The sequence below is a fragment of the Phasianus colchicus genome, chromosome 4 (genome assembly GCF_987193195.1).
Source record: "Phasianus colchicus chromosome 4, bPhaCol1.hap1.1, whole genome shotgun sequence".
Classification (NCBI taxonomy): Eukaryota; Metazoa; Chordata; class Aves; order Galliformes; family Phasianidae; genus Phasianus; species Phasianus colchicus.
Genome location: NC_143439.1, coordinates 26,071,466 through 26,087,830, shown reverse-complemented (window position 1 = coordinate 26,087,830; position 16,365 = coordinate 26,071,466). Strand labels below are relative to the sequence as shown.

At 34.6% G+C, this 16,365-nt stretch overlaps 1 protein-coding gene across 3 annotated transcripts in view; it reads left to right on the top strand.

Moving 5' to 3' along the window:
• The window catches only part of VEGFC (vascular endothelial growth factor C), a 201,617-nt gene that overhangs the window by 45,060 nt on the left and 140,192 nt on the right, over positions 1–16,365 (top strand). The window lies entirely within an intron of this gene.

Sequence of the window (16,365 nt, the reverse complement as noted above, 5' to 3'; positions counted from 1 at the left end):
AGCCTGTGAGGTCACAGCTATATTTTCTTTTTGTGCAGGAACAGGGGCATTTGCTAACTATTGAGACAGAGTCAAGCACTCTCTCTTGCAAAATTTAATTTCTGGCCCCATTAATCCTGCTATGGAAAAGGGAATAGCGTACCATTAATTTGATGAGCAGAGTGTTCTTTTCTGGAAGGTAGGATTCCCAAGTATATATACTTTTCTCTATGAACTGGTGGTGATGGCACTTTGAGGTCTGCAGAACTTAACAATTAAGGGAGTAGATGTGAAAATGTAATAATACTTAAGATATCCAGAATTGCATTTGTGATTTGGTATTTCCAAATGATTTTCAAAGCCTGAATTTTTTTGTTTGTCGAACATCTACATTGTGCTCAGCTATGAAATCCCAATTTAATTCAATTCTAGCATGTTGTATTTCTATATTTCTTGGCTAATTCTCAGCTTTACTTGACACTTCTGCTTTACGATTTATCTCAAACACAGTTTCCATCATGAATTCTGAAATGTGCCAAGTCTACTACTCTTTTTGGCTTTAAATCTATATCCCTTTACTTTTTCCAACTCCTTATGCATACTCTAGCATCAGCAGCAATGTATTATGACAGAATGAACTGCTTAGGTTTTTTCTTGAGCTTTCCTTCTTTTCTTCATTAGGAAACATAACCCCTTTACATACCTCTTCTGAGACTGTCATCTCAATGTTTTACTTGAATATTTACCCTTAAATCAGAATTCACACAGGTTATTTTCTTTGCAAGGTTAAGTTTCTTGCTTTACAAAGCAAATATATGAATAGTTTTCTGCTGCCAAAATGGTTAGTGAGCAATCACTTGAAGTCTCTATTTTGCCCACTGCTGTGGTATTTGGTACACAAACTACATAAAATAATTTCAGTCATGCCTTTATTCCTTGGACATAAATGATTTCTTGTGACTTCTTTGTGGCAGCTCTTATTGAACACAGATATTTTGCCAACTGTTGAATATAAATCTGTATATCTCATATTTGAGATAAAATGTCTCTTTGATCTTTTTTTTTCTGTAAGACAAAGGAATGTTTCCTGCAATTTGATATTACAACTGTGTCCACCCTTTGACAGTAGATACATTACACAATATCAAACCTACAAAAATTCAGACATTCACATTTTCAATGTTATTCAAGCTGTCCATGTAAAATTAAGATTCTACTGTGCGATTGCTGAGACTTTTTAGTGTGTTTGTGACTGGAGTATTTAGACAACTGATAGTTTGAAGAAACTAAACTTCAGAGTATTTCATTGTGCTATTAAAATTTGTTTTGTCGAAGATTGATTTTCTTAGTCTGTGTAGGGCAATGCAAAAATACTGTTATCTCAAAATGTTGTTTAGTTAACCTGAAAAACAAATAAGATCACTTACTCAATATCTCATCAAAATTGTCTGGTCCAGCAACTGGAGGACTTTCCAGGACATAGGTTTGTCAGTCAAGGTCTGACTCTTGATTCTTGTTTAAACTGTGTTGTGTCTTAGGAAAATTTCTGATTTTTTTTCATCTGTAAAGTGAGAATAAACATAACACTTTTTTGTGAAATAATACATGGTCTACAGGTGGAGAATAGAGAATAAAAGCTGCGTAACTGCTAGTTAGATTGTATGTAACCTAAGAGGAGTCATTGTATGCTCCGCCTCACATTCTTTTGCATTCAAGCTAACAGCACAATCTCCCCTGCCTAGCTTGCAGGACAACAGTAGTCCCACAGTCTTTCTGCTTGTTTTTGGCTCAGAAGAGGAGTAAAAGTTCACAGCTAAAGCAAGAAAACAGGCTGGAGGGCAGTGTGTGCTGCAAAGGAAAATTCCTGTGATCAGTGGCCCCCCAAAGGGCTCTGAACGCTGTGGCAAAGTGGAGGTCATGGAGCCCTAGGAAGATTTCCCAACACAGAGTAGAAATTGCAGAAATCATTGTTGTCTGCTGACAGTAAATTACACTTTGCTACAGGTCTGCCTGTGAGGGAGCACTAAATAAAGGAAGTCTAACTCCAAATAATTTTTTCACCTGTGTCTGTAGCATGCAACTGAGGCCAAATCAAAAGCATGGAGCTCAAAAGAAAACATGGGTGCAGGCTCCCTTCTTCCTTGTGATAGCTGGTAAATAGAACACAGGAATCTCACTAGCCATGGTGACCATAGTACCCTAAATTTATCCATAATATTTCTTCCAGTGTATTTTTATCCAGTAATATGTATTATCCAGTAGTGTTGATTCTGGATACAAAGGAAAAGAGTAGATAGCGAGAGTTCTGTAGTAAAAAATTGTAAGTCATTTAAGAAGTTGAAGCACTAACAAAGGTTGTGAAAGTTCCAACTGTGTTCTAGCAGAGTATAGAATTGATCTTAACTTCCTCTTAGAATGGCATGTTAAAGAACATGCAAATGGTGACTTCTCAAGGTAGAGAAATTTTCTGCTCTTACTGAAGAAGGAATTATTTTTTGATTCTTTCATAGGTGTATGGTGGTTATTTGACAGAACATAAAATGCACTATGATCAGATGTGGCTTTGTAAAAATCTATTTGCCTCCTTTTAAAAATGGTGTTTTAATCTGCTTAGAAACTGAGTCAGAATTTAAGAATTTCCATGTAGCATATCAAACAAATTTTACTTTACATGCTTGGTATTCCAGTGAACTTCTAAAGTGTTTTTCAAAGCAGCTGCTAAAAATGATGGAAATACAAAACTTCTTGTTTGCGGATTTTATTTTTTATTTTTTAAAAATAAGTTTAACTTATTTTTAGGAATCAAGCATTTGGTTCTGAGTCAAGGACTGCATCTCGGATGTTGTCCTCAGATATACTGGATTTTACTGACAATTAATCAATATAAAAATGTGATGAGTGGTAATGTCATTACTGCTGTGCAGGGCACTGGGCAGACAGGAGTGGTGGATGTTGCTGAATAGCAAATGTTCCACTGTACAGCACTGACAGACAAGTCTATTTCTGTTGCGTGACCAAACTACATAATACTTCGAGCATTTTGTGACATATGCCATGTTTCAATTTTTTCATACATGCTCCTGTGATTTATAATTAGATTTTAAAAATTCAACACTTTAGTTTCAGTTTTCTTGTAGCAGAATAGGTTAATGAAACATGTCATTTGTTTCAGTGTTAGAGCAAGTGTGAGTGATAGATTTGGCTGCCTGCTTTAATTTGTTTTGAAATGGCAGCAAGTGTGGGTTGTCTGGATAATATATCAAAACCAAATCCCTAACAACAAATGTTCTCATCCTGTTCACTGCAATGTTGCTGGCATTGTATCTCAAGCAGCTTAAATCACTTAGAAAAATCCCTATGAATTAGCTCTCTCTAAACTGTTGGCGGTTGTTGTTCCTATTTATCATTATCTGTATCTATTCCTTGTGTTTTAGGCAATTCTTTTTCTTTACTGTGCTGACAATGACACGTGATAATTTAATTCTTTGCAAATGCTCTCCAGTAACATCTCTTTCTTTTATAGTTTATTATGCATCACTCACAATAATATCTAGTTACCCTTTGCAGTATAAACCACGGAAGTCTATGAGGGTATATAGATAAGATTTTTTTCTCCTGTTTACAGAAGTTTCAGATGTTATCCAGGATCTAGTTAGGGCTCTGATTTTTCATTCCAGGCTATAACAGCCTGGGGCTAACTCTAAACAAGTGTCCATTGAAGGCATGTCTCATACCTATCTTTTTCCATGAATCCTGATATAGCTCTTCTATGCTCTTGTGTCCAGTGTAATGTAGAAGCATAAGAAGGCTAAGTTGGAGCTAATCAAGTATTTCCAGAATGTGATTGAAGAAATCTAATGTGCACTCTACAGTGTCACAGCTGGCATTTTGTACTGGGATAATGAGTCTGAATGACAGGAAAAAAAAAATGCAGAACTGCCTGAATATTAATACAGGATTATTTGTGCAGCCCATGTTAATGTATTTATTTATTGTTCCCGTCAGTTAAATCAACTGAATATTATATTATGCAACAAAATTAGGGCTGAATAGATGATTAAAGATCTTAATGTCATCACTTGGAAATAGTGGCATGAGTTAACGTGTGCGTTTAATGTGTGCTTAGGTCACTTTTCAGCCTGCAGAACTTTCTGCACAAAGATCATATATATGTGATTTTATGTCATGTCAAATTATCAAAGCAACCTCTTTTCTGTAGCCGTTATATCCCTAAACATGCTAAGTTTAGGGTTCTATTATTCTAACAAAATTCCCCAGATTTACTCATAAATTAGCACTGTATTAAGAAAAGGCTGATTAAGAAAGAAAACGAACTCTCACAAGTTCTACGTCCAAAATCAGGAAACATTTCCCTCTTACATTGTTCTTATAGATAAAAACTGCCTATTTAAGTATTTTTGTGTGTGAAACCATGTGCTTTCTATCTGTAACCAATACATAAATAAATTGACCTGATAATTGCAATTATATATATACCGAAGAAATAGGTCTAAAAATGAAGAACTAAACTGAACGCCTAAGTGCATATAGATTATCTGTGAATTCTGAGTGCAGTTTCCTAAAAAGAAACCATCCAGAATGCCTTCTGAATAAAAATATCAGAACCAAATATAAATGTGAAGATTGAACTGAAAAAAGCTGCATGTACAAAAGAGCATTTGTAGTGCATGGAACCTTAAGATGAGCATTTGAATGTTTTTTCTCAGATGATACCAGGTAAATGTGGTACTTAATGTGAAACAGTATACAGTTACTGTATCTCTAGATACCAAAGTATAAGTTCCAGCCAGTCATGTGCACCTCTTTTTATTGCTAATGGCTAGTAGTCAACCTAGTCAGAAGAGTCTGAGTCCACTTGACTTTACCATAAGTTGGCATCTTTATTTGTGTAGGTGAATCATATCTCAGAAGTACCCATTTCCCTTGGTGGCACACAAAACAAGTTGTGACTGATGAGAACAGATATCTTTTGTGCTATAAATGCTGTGCTTCAGGGAGAAAATATCTGTTTTGGTCCAAATCACAATTTTACTGAATACATGCTAAGTGTTAACTCAGCAGAGGTTCTACAAAACTTATATGTTTTAAATGTACAATATGTGTCCTGTCCTATCCAAGTGATCAGAGCATTTTCAGTATCTTAAGCTATCCAGAACAAATAAAGGTAGTGATTATAATCCTCTTAGAGATAAAAGGTGTTAGTTATTGTTGTCATTACCTCATAGTCTTTAGAGTCATCTCTTGAGTATAAAAAACATCTGGATCTTGAGTATGAGAACTTAAGACACTGCACAAACAAATCCAAGCTGTTACATGAAACCAAGACATTTAGAGAATAAAAGAAACATGTTACCTCTTCTTTTATATTCTAAAAAAAAAGTAAGATATCTAAAATTTTCCTCTGAATGCTATTTGTGGTTGTTTTGGTCAAAGCATACATTCACTACATTTAGTTTATTGCATCCCAGGAAGCTTTGAACTGTATGTGAAATACTAAAATTTGTATGTGAAATACTAAATAGAGCATAAATGATGAGAAAATGTAGATTTCAGTGAGGATCCCAGATTTATTTATCAAATTCCTACCTATCTGTTATACTTCATACTAATCCTATGTTAAATCCAAGGTTTTTGAAAATGTATCCAGATTTTGCTGATCTAGGCCTTGTACTTTTCCTAATTCATGCTTCACATCAACTCAACTGCATTGTTGAGTGTCACCAGTACTGAATGCTGTAGATGAATTAACATTGTTATATCCCCAAGTCTCCTTTACATACATAACTCAAGTCTTAAAAGCTTGGGGGAAAATACTTCTGTCACATGTCCCACTTAGAGTGACTTATGTGACTTGATCCTAAATTTCTTCGTTAGTTCTGTTGAGCAAGATAGTATTGTACCTCGTATATATTGTACTGTATATATATAGACATACCTAGACTTGCTCATACATGTGTATGCATATGTGGTAAGTGTGCCAGGAAAAATACTGAAAATTAATTGAAAAACAAATAGTAACAGATGCAGACTGTTTTAAGAGAGCAAGGAATATAATGTTAAGTACTTGTCTTTTTGCTGCATTTTTACTTTCTGTAGATTATTCCAAATAAATGTTGTCAAGTGTTGCTATTATTGGGAATTATCCTTCTCAACAATAGCTACAGTACTCAATGCATTCAATTCCTTACTATCAACCTCAAGCCAAGGGTTTGGAATTGACAATAAACTGCTCATTAAAAGCAGTTATTAGATATGAAAGTAATGATTAGTGGTAATACAAGGATAAAACCAATCTAAGCATGGCAGTTTTGTCATTCTTTGCTTGGCCTTTCCAGAAATTTCTTACGCCTATAAGACTGTCCATCACCCCCCGCCACACCCCCAAAGGATTCTTGATCATCATAGTTTTCTTTTGCCAATTAAAGTAAAATTATGAATTGTATAGTCTATGCGCAGGACTGAGCCTTTCACAACAAAACAAAACACTATGTGGATACCCTAGGCTTTTACATGGAAATTCTATTTGTAAATGCTTGCGTTTTCAAGGAACGTTGAAAATGATAGGTGGCAAAGACAATTCTGACATAATGCAGAAAGGATTACAATCATTCTCTGAAATGTGTTCCAGATATCTGCTTGGGTCTTTTCTACACACATTAAAGATTTTAAAAGCAGTAGTGTTATATAAAGAACTTTGTTTCAGTCCAAACTGGAATATGATGAGATCACATGGAAATTCAGTGAGGGCCATGTGAATTAATTCCATGGGAAAGCAACTTATATTTTATTGTACTGATGGATATTTTCCAGAAGATCATTAGTTTCCCAGAGAAGGTCACTGTCTAATAACATCCATATTTACTATATGATTATTTCATATATCAGGATTCAAATATTTAACAAAGCAAATAATGTAGCATTGATACAAAGAGAACTTGGAGGTATACTCCTCTTTGTTTTTCTTGAACTATTCCTTCCTAGTAGTATGAGCTTATTTAGTAGTTTATTTAGCAGTTCTGGATGAGGATTTTTTTGTTTGTTTTAATATTCATCGTAAGAACTAATGATAAGCTAAAGAACTAAAAAATACCATTTTCTTTGTACTGAGCAGAATGGAACCCATATGCAAATGACAGCCAACATGCTGCTATCTGCAAGTAAAGTATATTCTACCACTTTAAAATATAAGAATAAAACCTTAATTTCCCCAAAGAGACATTTTTGTTTTGATGAAAATGACATCACTTCTCTCCTTTTTGGTTTGCTTCTTAGGAGTACATTGTGTCCTACCACCTAAAAGATTAGCATTAGGAAGAAGAAAGGTTTAGATTGAAGCCAGCGCTAGAAGCATGTCTTCTGACTTTTATAAATCCCTCTTTGAAAAATAACTATTCAGGGCTTTGTGTGTGTGTGTGTGTGTGTGCGTGCGCGCGCATATCAGATATAGTTCACAAAAGTAAAGAACAGCTTCAACAGAGGGAATAGGAATGGAAGCCAATATGTAAGAATTAGGAGGAAAAAAATGTGATGCAGAGTGATATCTGCAAAGATTTCTAGTCCTTAACTAAGTGATCAACTATCTAATAAAAATGTTTTAGAAAGGATAAAAACACATAATCGAAAATGAAATGAGATTCTCAAAACTAAGCAGGATTTTTATACAGGGCCTGCAATCCAGAGGGAAACCCCACCAATTTTCACATATTGGCCCCGTAGACCAAGTGTTCTGAGTCGGACAGTGAAACCCTACGTTTTGCTGTCATTCCAAAGACTTGAGAAAGAAAATGCGATGATGCCTGTATATTTCATGTACCCCTGCATCCAACCCACCCTTTTAGATCCACCCAGTCACAATCCTTATATCTGGTGTTGTCAGGGAAGTTGTTATATGATGTTAGCAACTTCAAAGCTTTCATTTGTCAGCTGCCTAGAATGACCTGAAAGCCTCAAGATCCTGGCGGTTCCTAGTTCAGGTTCTCATCTTTGCAAAGGTTTTCATACGGGATGTAAGTTAAATAAACAGTCTGTGGGAGAAACTTTGCCTTTTGGTCTTCTATGGGATTGTAAGTACTTGTTTAATACCAAAGAGGAAGACTGGAGTATCAGAAAACTGCATCAATGAGTTCTTTTTTCTTACCGTCACTGCAGTAGAACTAGCATTAGTTTTGGTATAGCATTGTAATGGTTTGTCACTGGTTATTGCCTCCTGTTTGACCACCTCTCCCTTAAACTGTAGCATATTTAGAAAAAGTATGTAATCAAGAAGCCACTAGGAGGGGAGCATGATTCCTCTAAAAACTGTTGTGTGGAGCAGTGGTTGTGCCAGTTGCCACAGCTTGATAACAGAAACAAGTGTGTACTAGAATCTGGCTGTAGTATCAGGCTAAACTAGGTCTTATCTGTGTGTAGGTTTGTTTGTTACATAATAGCTTTGCTAACTTGTTTTCATCGTTGATAACTGTGCATTTTCAGTTTTTCTTTAATTTGGAAGATAGAGCTAAGAGCTTTATGAAGGTGATATTCTTGCTTAAAGACACTGACTTTGCTCATACTCAACCAGCTAAAAAGCTGCTTTTCTTTTCTTTTTTAATCTAGTTAAAAAAAAAAAATGAAAAAGATGAATGCTAACGTTTCTTATTAACAATGCAGACAGAAACTCAGAATGAATGGCTTTTCAGACAGTCTTGCATGGAAGCCTTTCCCTAGGCAAATGCAGTAGTTGCACAGACACAGGCAAGGGCATATTACAGCTATTACGGATGCCTTTCTGTTAGGCTGGCAAGGTGCCATGCAGAAGCTGAGACTAAAGCAAGGTATAGAAGATACAGACTTTCTCTTCTAAGACAGTAAGGCCACCTGGGTGCCGAAAGACTTTTCACAGTGACTTCCTTTTTTAGGTAAAAATAAAATTTAAAAGTAGAGAGAATATGAATGTAATCAAATTTATTTTACTTTTCAAGTACATTTGGTGTAATGATATAGCTTATATATATTTTATATATTTATATATAAACTTACCTAGAGAATAACTTTGAAGTGTGTGTGAATAGATTGATTCTTTCTGCCCCAAGATATTCTTTGAAAAACCAGTAACCAAGTAAGAGGTACCAGATTCCAAACTCTTCTGATATATCCATCCCTTACCTAGTATTTCCAATAGAGTCACTCTCACCAAAAGCTTGGCTGTAATCTTTTATAGGCAATGAATTGAATTCAAGCTAATTCCCACTGCAATTCAAAATTCTCCTCCAAGCAGTTAATGTGACCTCAGCTGCTCTATGCAGAATTATAGCTGCTGTGTTTTGTATCCTGCCAAAATTCCATTTATTTTTTATAGATAGTATTCTGTTTAATTGTGTTTTCTTCAATAGAGCTATTCCTTCTTTTATTTTATTGTGGTCTTGTAAATGAGGTACTAAGTTTTATGCAGTGTGCAATAGTACTAAATAAAAATATTGGTAAGCTTAAAATTTCTTTCTGATATGACCTTAAATGTGAAAGTGACTGTGAAAGTGTTTGGAACCCAGGGCTATTCCTGGTCTGTCTTGAAAGTCTCACTGATAATATTAAGAAAAAATAAGAATATTGTAGATTTTCCTTTTTAACAGGAACTGATAGAAATTTGTTTCAAAGTAGAAATCTTGCAAAAAGTTTCACCAGGGGGCAGTGTTACATAAATCTCCCAAGTTCATTAACACGCATAAGTGAATAGTGAGTTTTAGAAAGATATCTTTGATTTAGCCTGTTTTATGCAAGGCTCTGAAACTATAGCAGGTGAGTAGCAGAAATATACCATCTCCTCAACCTCTGGTTGAAATTCATCACTGAGGCAGGTCTAGATACTAATGGCTAAAAGGTGTTTTCTTAACTGTGTGAATGGCAAACTTATGTTATACTCCACACACTATTTGAGTTACACAACACTGTTTTGACATTCTCAAGAGACCTCCTATCTGGATTGATGGAATGAATTTCTCTGAGGTAGAAAAACCCTTAATATAGGGATAGTTTTACTTGCATGAAGAGATTTTCAGAACCTAAAGAAAAGATTAGGTTTCTACATTACAATAGGGCTACTTCAAAAGATAAAGGCAATATTGGAGTATGTTCTAATTGCTTTTTGCCAAAAGCTAGTAGCAACAATACCTTTGATCTGCTGCTGCAGCAGCAAGAAGAATGAATGTTTACTTAGTGTTTCATGTTCCCAATGGGAAAAGGCTGTTCAAATAATTTCAAGCAAGAAGAACATACTCTATACTTGACCAAGAAAGCCTTCAGCCATCCCTGCTCTGTGAATTATGGTTATTTATTGGATCTGTGCGGTGATGTTTATGATACAAAGAATAAACCTTAGGGTTGTTTTTTTTTCTTTTTCATTTAGCTAGTTGGAAAACATATCTGAAGCTGTTATGCTTCCTTAATGGTATGAAGCAGAAGCAAGAAATGTTTTATGTCTGTCTTCATCCAAGAATTTAAACTACATCTTGTATTTCTAAAGTGGCTATTACTTCAGCGTTTACATATGAAATAATGAAAACCACCATAGTGTGCTAGATTTAAAAAAAATGGATTCTGTGCCCAATAGAGTAGAGATATTTCCAGTTATTTTCAGCCTATTTTCAATCTTTTTTTATTCTTCAAATGTCATTGAGCAGTTCACATGGAAAGTAATACTAATTATTTTGTAGGCCTTATATCAAAGCATTTTCAAATGCTTTGGAAAATGGCAGCATGGGAAAATTGCTCTAATTTAACATCAGTTCTTGGGGAATATGGATGGTAGCAAACTGGCTCTGAATGTATTTATGAGCAGTTTGTGGAGAAAAAGAAGAAAGGATGTTGTGATAGAATATAACAATGAATACTTGATTAGGAAAAGTTTGGATAAGAAAAGGCAGATCACCCATAGTACCTCCTTTTGAGGAGCATTTTTATGTTCAAGCTAATATGTGGAGCTATAAAAAATATGGATTTATTTCTGTTTTCCAATACTAAAGCTTTCTTATTTCTTGAAATATTGTGATATGGCTTTTTTTTTTTTTCCTAAATAATAGTAAAATTGTCATTTCAATACCAAAGGTTCAGTGTTATGTAACAAACATATAGGACAGTTAGCATACAACAAAAGTTTTTTTCCTATATTACTGGATCTTTTGAATTTTTCTGCTTTTTTTTCTATGTGCCTGTTGCTTCAAAATTTTTATCTTTTTCTGTTCAGGAAATAAACTGAATTATTTCATTTTAATCACAGAAATACAGTTCTACACATTTTAATTTAATTAGCCGAAGTGAAATGAACTGTTGCCACATATTTTTATTTACCTATGCTCCTGAATGAGTTGTGAGAATTGTTATTCTGTCTGTACTGAGCCTGGAATTGTTTACTCAAGCCACACTGGTAATGCGACAGTCTGTTCTCCAAAAGTAAGGCAGTTGCAGGAGGACATGGGGTATTGCAACCTATCAAAACAGTGCAACTGAGTCACTGTATTTTGCTGGATTCGTCAAAATAAGGTTTTCTCTTTTAAATAACTCATTGTGCTAACTGGGGTTTCTCTAATATTTCCACTGGTAATTTTTTTTTTTTATTCTGAAGAGACAATTAGCATGATCAGAGCAAAACTTTAGTGTTCACAGGCACACACAAATGACTTCACACTCAGCAAAATGTCAGCATACTTTGATAACTGTCATTGCTCTGAAGCTTTGGACTGAAAGTCACCTCCTGTATTATAATCTCTCTACCAGTTTCCAAGGTGAACTGTGTAACATGTTCACTATTATCAAGATTCTGATACAGAAAAATAAGTGAAAGTTTAATGTGGTCTCATGAGGGCCATGAATTTAATTTAACTGAGCACTTAACTGAGAAAGAACTAGTGTAAACATTTGGATAAAATATTTGGATAAATATATACTGATATATTTTTAGTAGAAAAAAATATGAGACTATAAATGATGATAACTTAGAACAAAATAACTATTAATATTATCTGGTGCTTTACATTGCTATTTATGTTTTTATAAAGGTAAACATGGTCAGAATAGCTGTGCTTTGCATTCAGTTCAGAGAAGGATAAATTCTCTCCCACTCTCTCATTATAAATTATGCAGAGTGGGAGTGAAATTGATTCTCTGTTAATGAGTCAGCTAAGTATAAGTCTAAAATGCTCTATACTTATTTTGCCCTTAGAAGAATCACACAGAAAATATTCACTGTAAGTGAAGTTCAGGAACCGAAACATATCTCTTTAGTTACAACTGATATATACATATATATATACTAATTGCTATATTAAGTACTGTTCCTAACTTGCCAAAAATATAATTAAAGTTTTACTTTCTAAAATTTTTCTTGGATGCCATGCAAAAGAGAGCAAATATTATTGGTAATGAATTGTATTAGTAAGTCTTTAAAGAGCTGTCAAAGCTGGAACAACAAGTTAACTGTCTCTGACCTTGGCACAAGGAAGAAATTAAAGTGCGCATTTGTCACAATATGTAAAAAGTATGCACTGGAAAACTGGCAGAATTAAAGGTTTCTGCCAAAAAAACAATGATAGATATAGCAGTACATGGCAGAGATCCCAAGGTTAAGAAACCAGATGTGAGTTATATAATCTGGAAGAGGAAAGATGTTTAATGCGACTGTACAGTCAGTACAAAGTAGTTCTTGAACAAATCAACTGTTGTTTACATAGAAGACTAAAAAGTGATAGCATTAAGCATGTATACTTCATTGAAAAATATTTATTACTCTCTGTGGTGGACTGAAGTGAATAAATTTGGTACAAATCACTCTGTGCTCCTGGGAATAATACCAAACAGATCTTCAAGACTGCAGGAGAGCACAGAGTTGATTTTTCGATAACTCGTACAATGCTTGTCTCAACTGCAGGGAAGCATGTTTTCAGTTAGCCAAGAACCAAGCGTAACTAGAATTGTGAGATAACCTATAACAGAAGAAAGCTTCTGCCAAGCAACCCATTCCCTGTTATCCTAAGCAAGAGCCAAGAAATAAACAAAGTTTAAGAAGTGAAAAAACAGTTTATTAAGTATGAAATCAATATTTTGTGAAAAATTAAAAAAAAAGAGTAGGCAACCCTTTGATTATATTCACTTATTCAGCTTGCATTTTTCTGTTTTACTTTTGTTATTTGTGCTTCTCTGTTGCAACATTGGGTTTTACAAACCACATGTAAGGAGACAAATAATTTTACTGTCTGTTTCATAAAGAAACTTGGTGAAAAATTATTAGACCACTGCCAAGAAATAATTTTTGGTTCCCCAAAGAAAACTCGTTAAATCATAACTAGCAGGTTCTATAATGGATGTCTACAAAGGATTCAAATAATTTTAAAGCATATAAATACATAAATATAAAATAATATTAAAGCATTTTAATCACTATATAGATGAGGAATACACATATGTAATAACATAAGGAGAGCAATTCATTATCATGAAGAGAACTAGTTAGTTACTCTCTATTCATGATTCTTTTCTCATCTACAGAATACAGAATTTTGAAATTAAACCGAACAATGCTTAGAAAAATGAAAAAAGAGTTTCAAATGTCTGTACTTGTATATACCTGGGAAATGCCACTGGGAATCTGCTGCCCAATGTGCAAAGGGAAAATTTTTGTAGACTAGTTCTAAGACTTTCTAATTCCATATTCTTTCACTGTACAGTTTTGAATGTTGAGCCATTTCTTGGGAGTAAGAAAAGAAATGTTTTAGCTTTTAGTGATACAGGAATTCTGTGAAGCTTGGCTTCAGAATTAATGGGCTGGAGGGAACAATGTACTGAATGCTGATGCTCATCTGAGTAAGGTGGTGAACTCACCATTAGTTTCCATCACATTAATATCTTGTAGCTGCTATTCCTGGCTTCATGTCTGCCAAATTCTCCTGTTATTCCTCATGATACCCCAATTCTTTGTAGTTACTCTCATTAAATTCCGATAGCTCTACCTTCTTTCATTATTATTACTTTTTAAGTTGCTTGTTAGACAGAAAGACAGCACAGCGATTAACAGGAGCAACTTAGGCACACACAATAGCACCAGCAAGTTTCCCTGGAAGTCAAGAGGGTAAATAATATTTTGGGGTGCTTTAAGGACTGCATAAGCAGCTGGTCAAAAGATGAGATTCATGCACTGAATTCAGTATTGGTGAATCCAATCCTGGAGAACTTCATACAGCTCTGTGCTTCACAATGCAAAGGAATATTAAGATGCTTGAGGAGCACAAGAACACTCTTTAAAGGGATAAAAGTCATATCCTGTGAGGTCAGGTTTGTTACGCTTGGAGAAAAGGTTGCTTTCTGCTAATTCTTGGAAAGGGGAAGTAGAGAGGGAGGTCCTTCTCTTTTTTCCCTGCTAAGTGTCACAGAACATGTGCCAATAGCTCCAAGCTGTGTCAGGGGATGTTCAGACTAGATATTAAGAAAAATTTATTTATCAAGAAAGTAGTTAGTCATTGAAACAAACTTATAGAGGTGGTTGATGTCTCATGCCTGTGTTTAAAAGCCATTTGGATAATACTCATGAGGATGTTTCAACAGGTTGATTCTAATCAATCAGATTTGAAGTAGTCTGATAGTTAAGCTTGACAATCTTTGTGGGTCCCTTCCAACTGGAACTATTCCATCCTATTCCATCCCATTCTATTCTATAGGTGTGTTTATATTTACAAAACTGTATTCTCTAAATTGTGAGTTTAATAAATACTAGTAGACATTTGAGGAGTTGATGAGATTCTGGAATACTAGCTACCTATGCCACTTCTTAGTCAGACTGTTTACTCTGGTCTTGATCATCCTTCCATGTAATTTCCTTCAATTTTCTGTAGGGTTAGTGCTTTGAACTAGCTGTTCTAACCCTGTTTCTTATTTCAATTATTAAAAAAAAAATTAAAAAAATCCCTTTATCCCAGGCTGTTTTCCACAGTTGTTGTATTTAATCTTGCTATTCCAGCTCTTCTTAAAGGTCAGGCGGAATGGAGCTCTGACCAACCTGAACTAGCTGTAGACGTCACTGTTCATTGCAGGGGAGCTGGACTAGATGATCTTAAGGTTCTTTTCAACTCAAACGATCCTATGATTTCTATTTAACAATAATACCTCTTATTCACATATGTGATTGAACTCATTCTTCATCTTCTGTTCCCGCTTTCTTACCTTCTTGCTATGATCAATTCACCTAGCTATCTTCAAATTCCTGTACTGCTCACTGATTCCTTGTCAAATATGTTTCATTTTGCCACTGTTTCCATAACATCCCAAAACAACATTTTTAATCCAACTCGTATCTTTTATCTCAGTCTGCAAACAAATTAAAACAAGATCTTTCAACTGGATAAGATTTTATATGCTTTCAAAAACGTACAGATTTTCTGTTCCTGCATGTAGAACCTGCCAGAGTAATCTGAAAAACTTTACAAGTTATTTAAACCTCTTCAGTTTTTCAGTAAAGAAAGAAATGCAGCACATGTCATGCTGGTAGATCCCACATCATAGTCTGGGGCAAAGTCTACAGCAGAGAACTTAAGCATCTCCCCCCCCCCCCCCACAACACAGTCTCCTCTCTTCCTGGCCTAATAGTGTACTTTCCTTTGTGGTAAACAACAATGATTCTGTCATTGTAGAAATTTGCAGTACAGCAAAATTATTATGGTAAAATTCACTAATTTGTAGCTGACAGTGAAAGATATTTTGGAGTTCAAAGAATGCTATTAATACTGAAGTTATGCAGCCAATGCTTTCAGTGCTCCTCTAGTCAAGGCAGTTTACCAAAAACAAACTAAATTTTATATAGAAAATATTTATAAAGTGATACAGTGCAAAGTCCAAGATGCTACAGTTAATATTTCATAGAATAGTTATTGTTCTAATGGATTTTATTTGGTAGAAAATGTACTTTATTTGGTGTCATATAAAACTTAAAATAAGGCTATTTTACAATTTGTACATGAAAAATAGCCAGAAGGAGTATTTTTGTATATTGCCATTAAGAGACAACCATTTTTCATACTCAATGTAAGATTCATAAGTGCACAACCCTTTATCGTTTACCATTATCATATTGAAAGCCTACAGAAGAAAAATATTGTGCTGATCATATGGTCAGGCCATTTGTTAAAATGCTAGTGGTGTTCAATAACAGCTTTCCAATAAAATAGTTCAATAGAAATAAAACAGCTAAATGATTATTCTGACACAGGGCTTCTTCCCTAGAGACTCTGTACATTCAACAGTGACTTTCCACTAACTATGAATTTGAATATTTACATCTGATTATCAAACAACCATAAGATTCCCAGTATTTATGAGAAACAATCTCTTCCTGGAAGGATCATACTC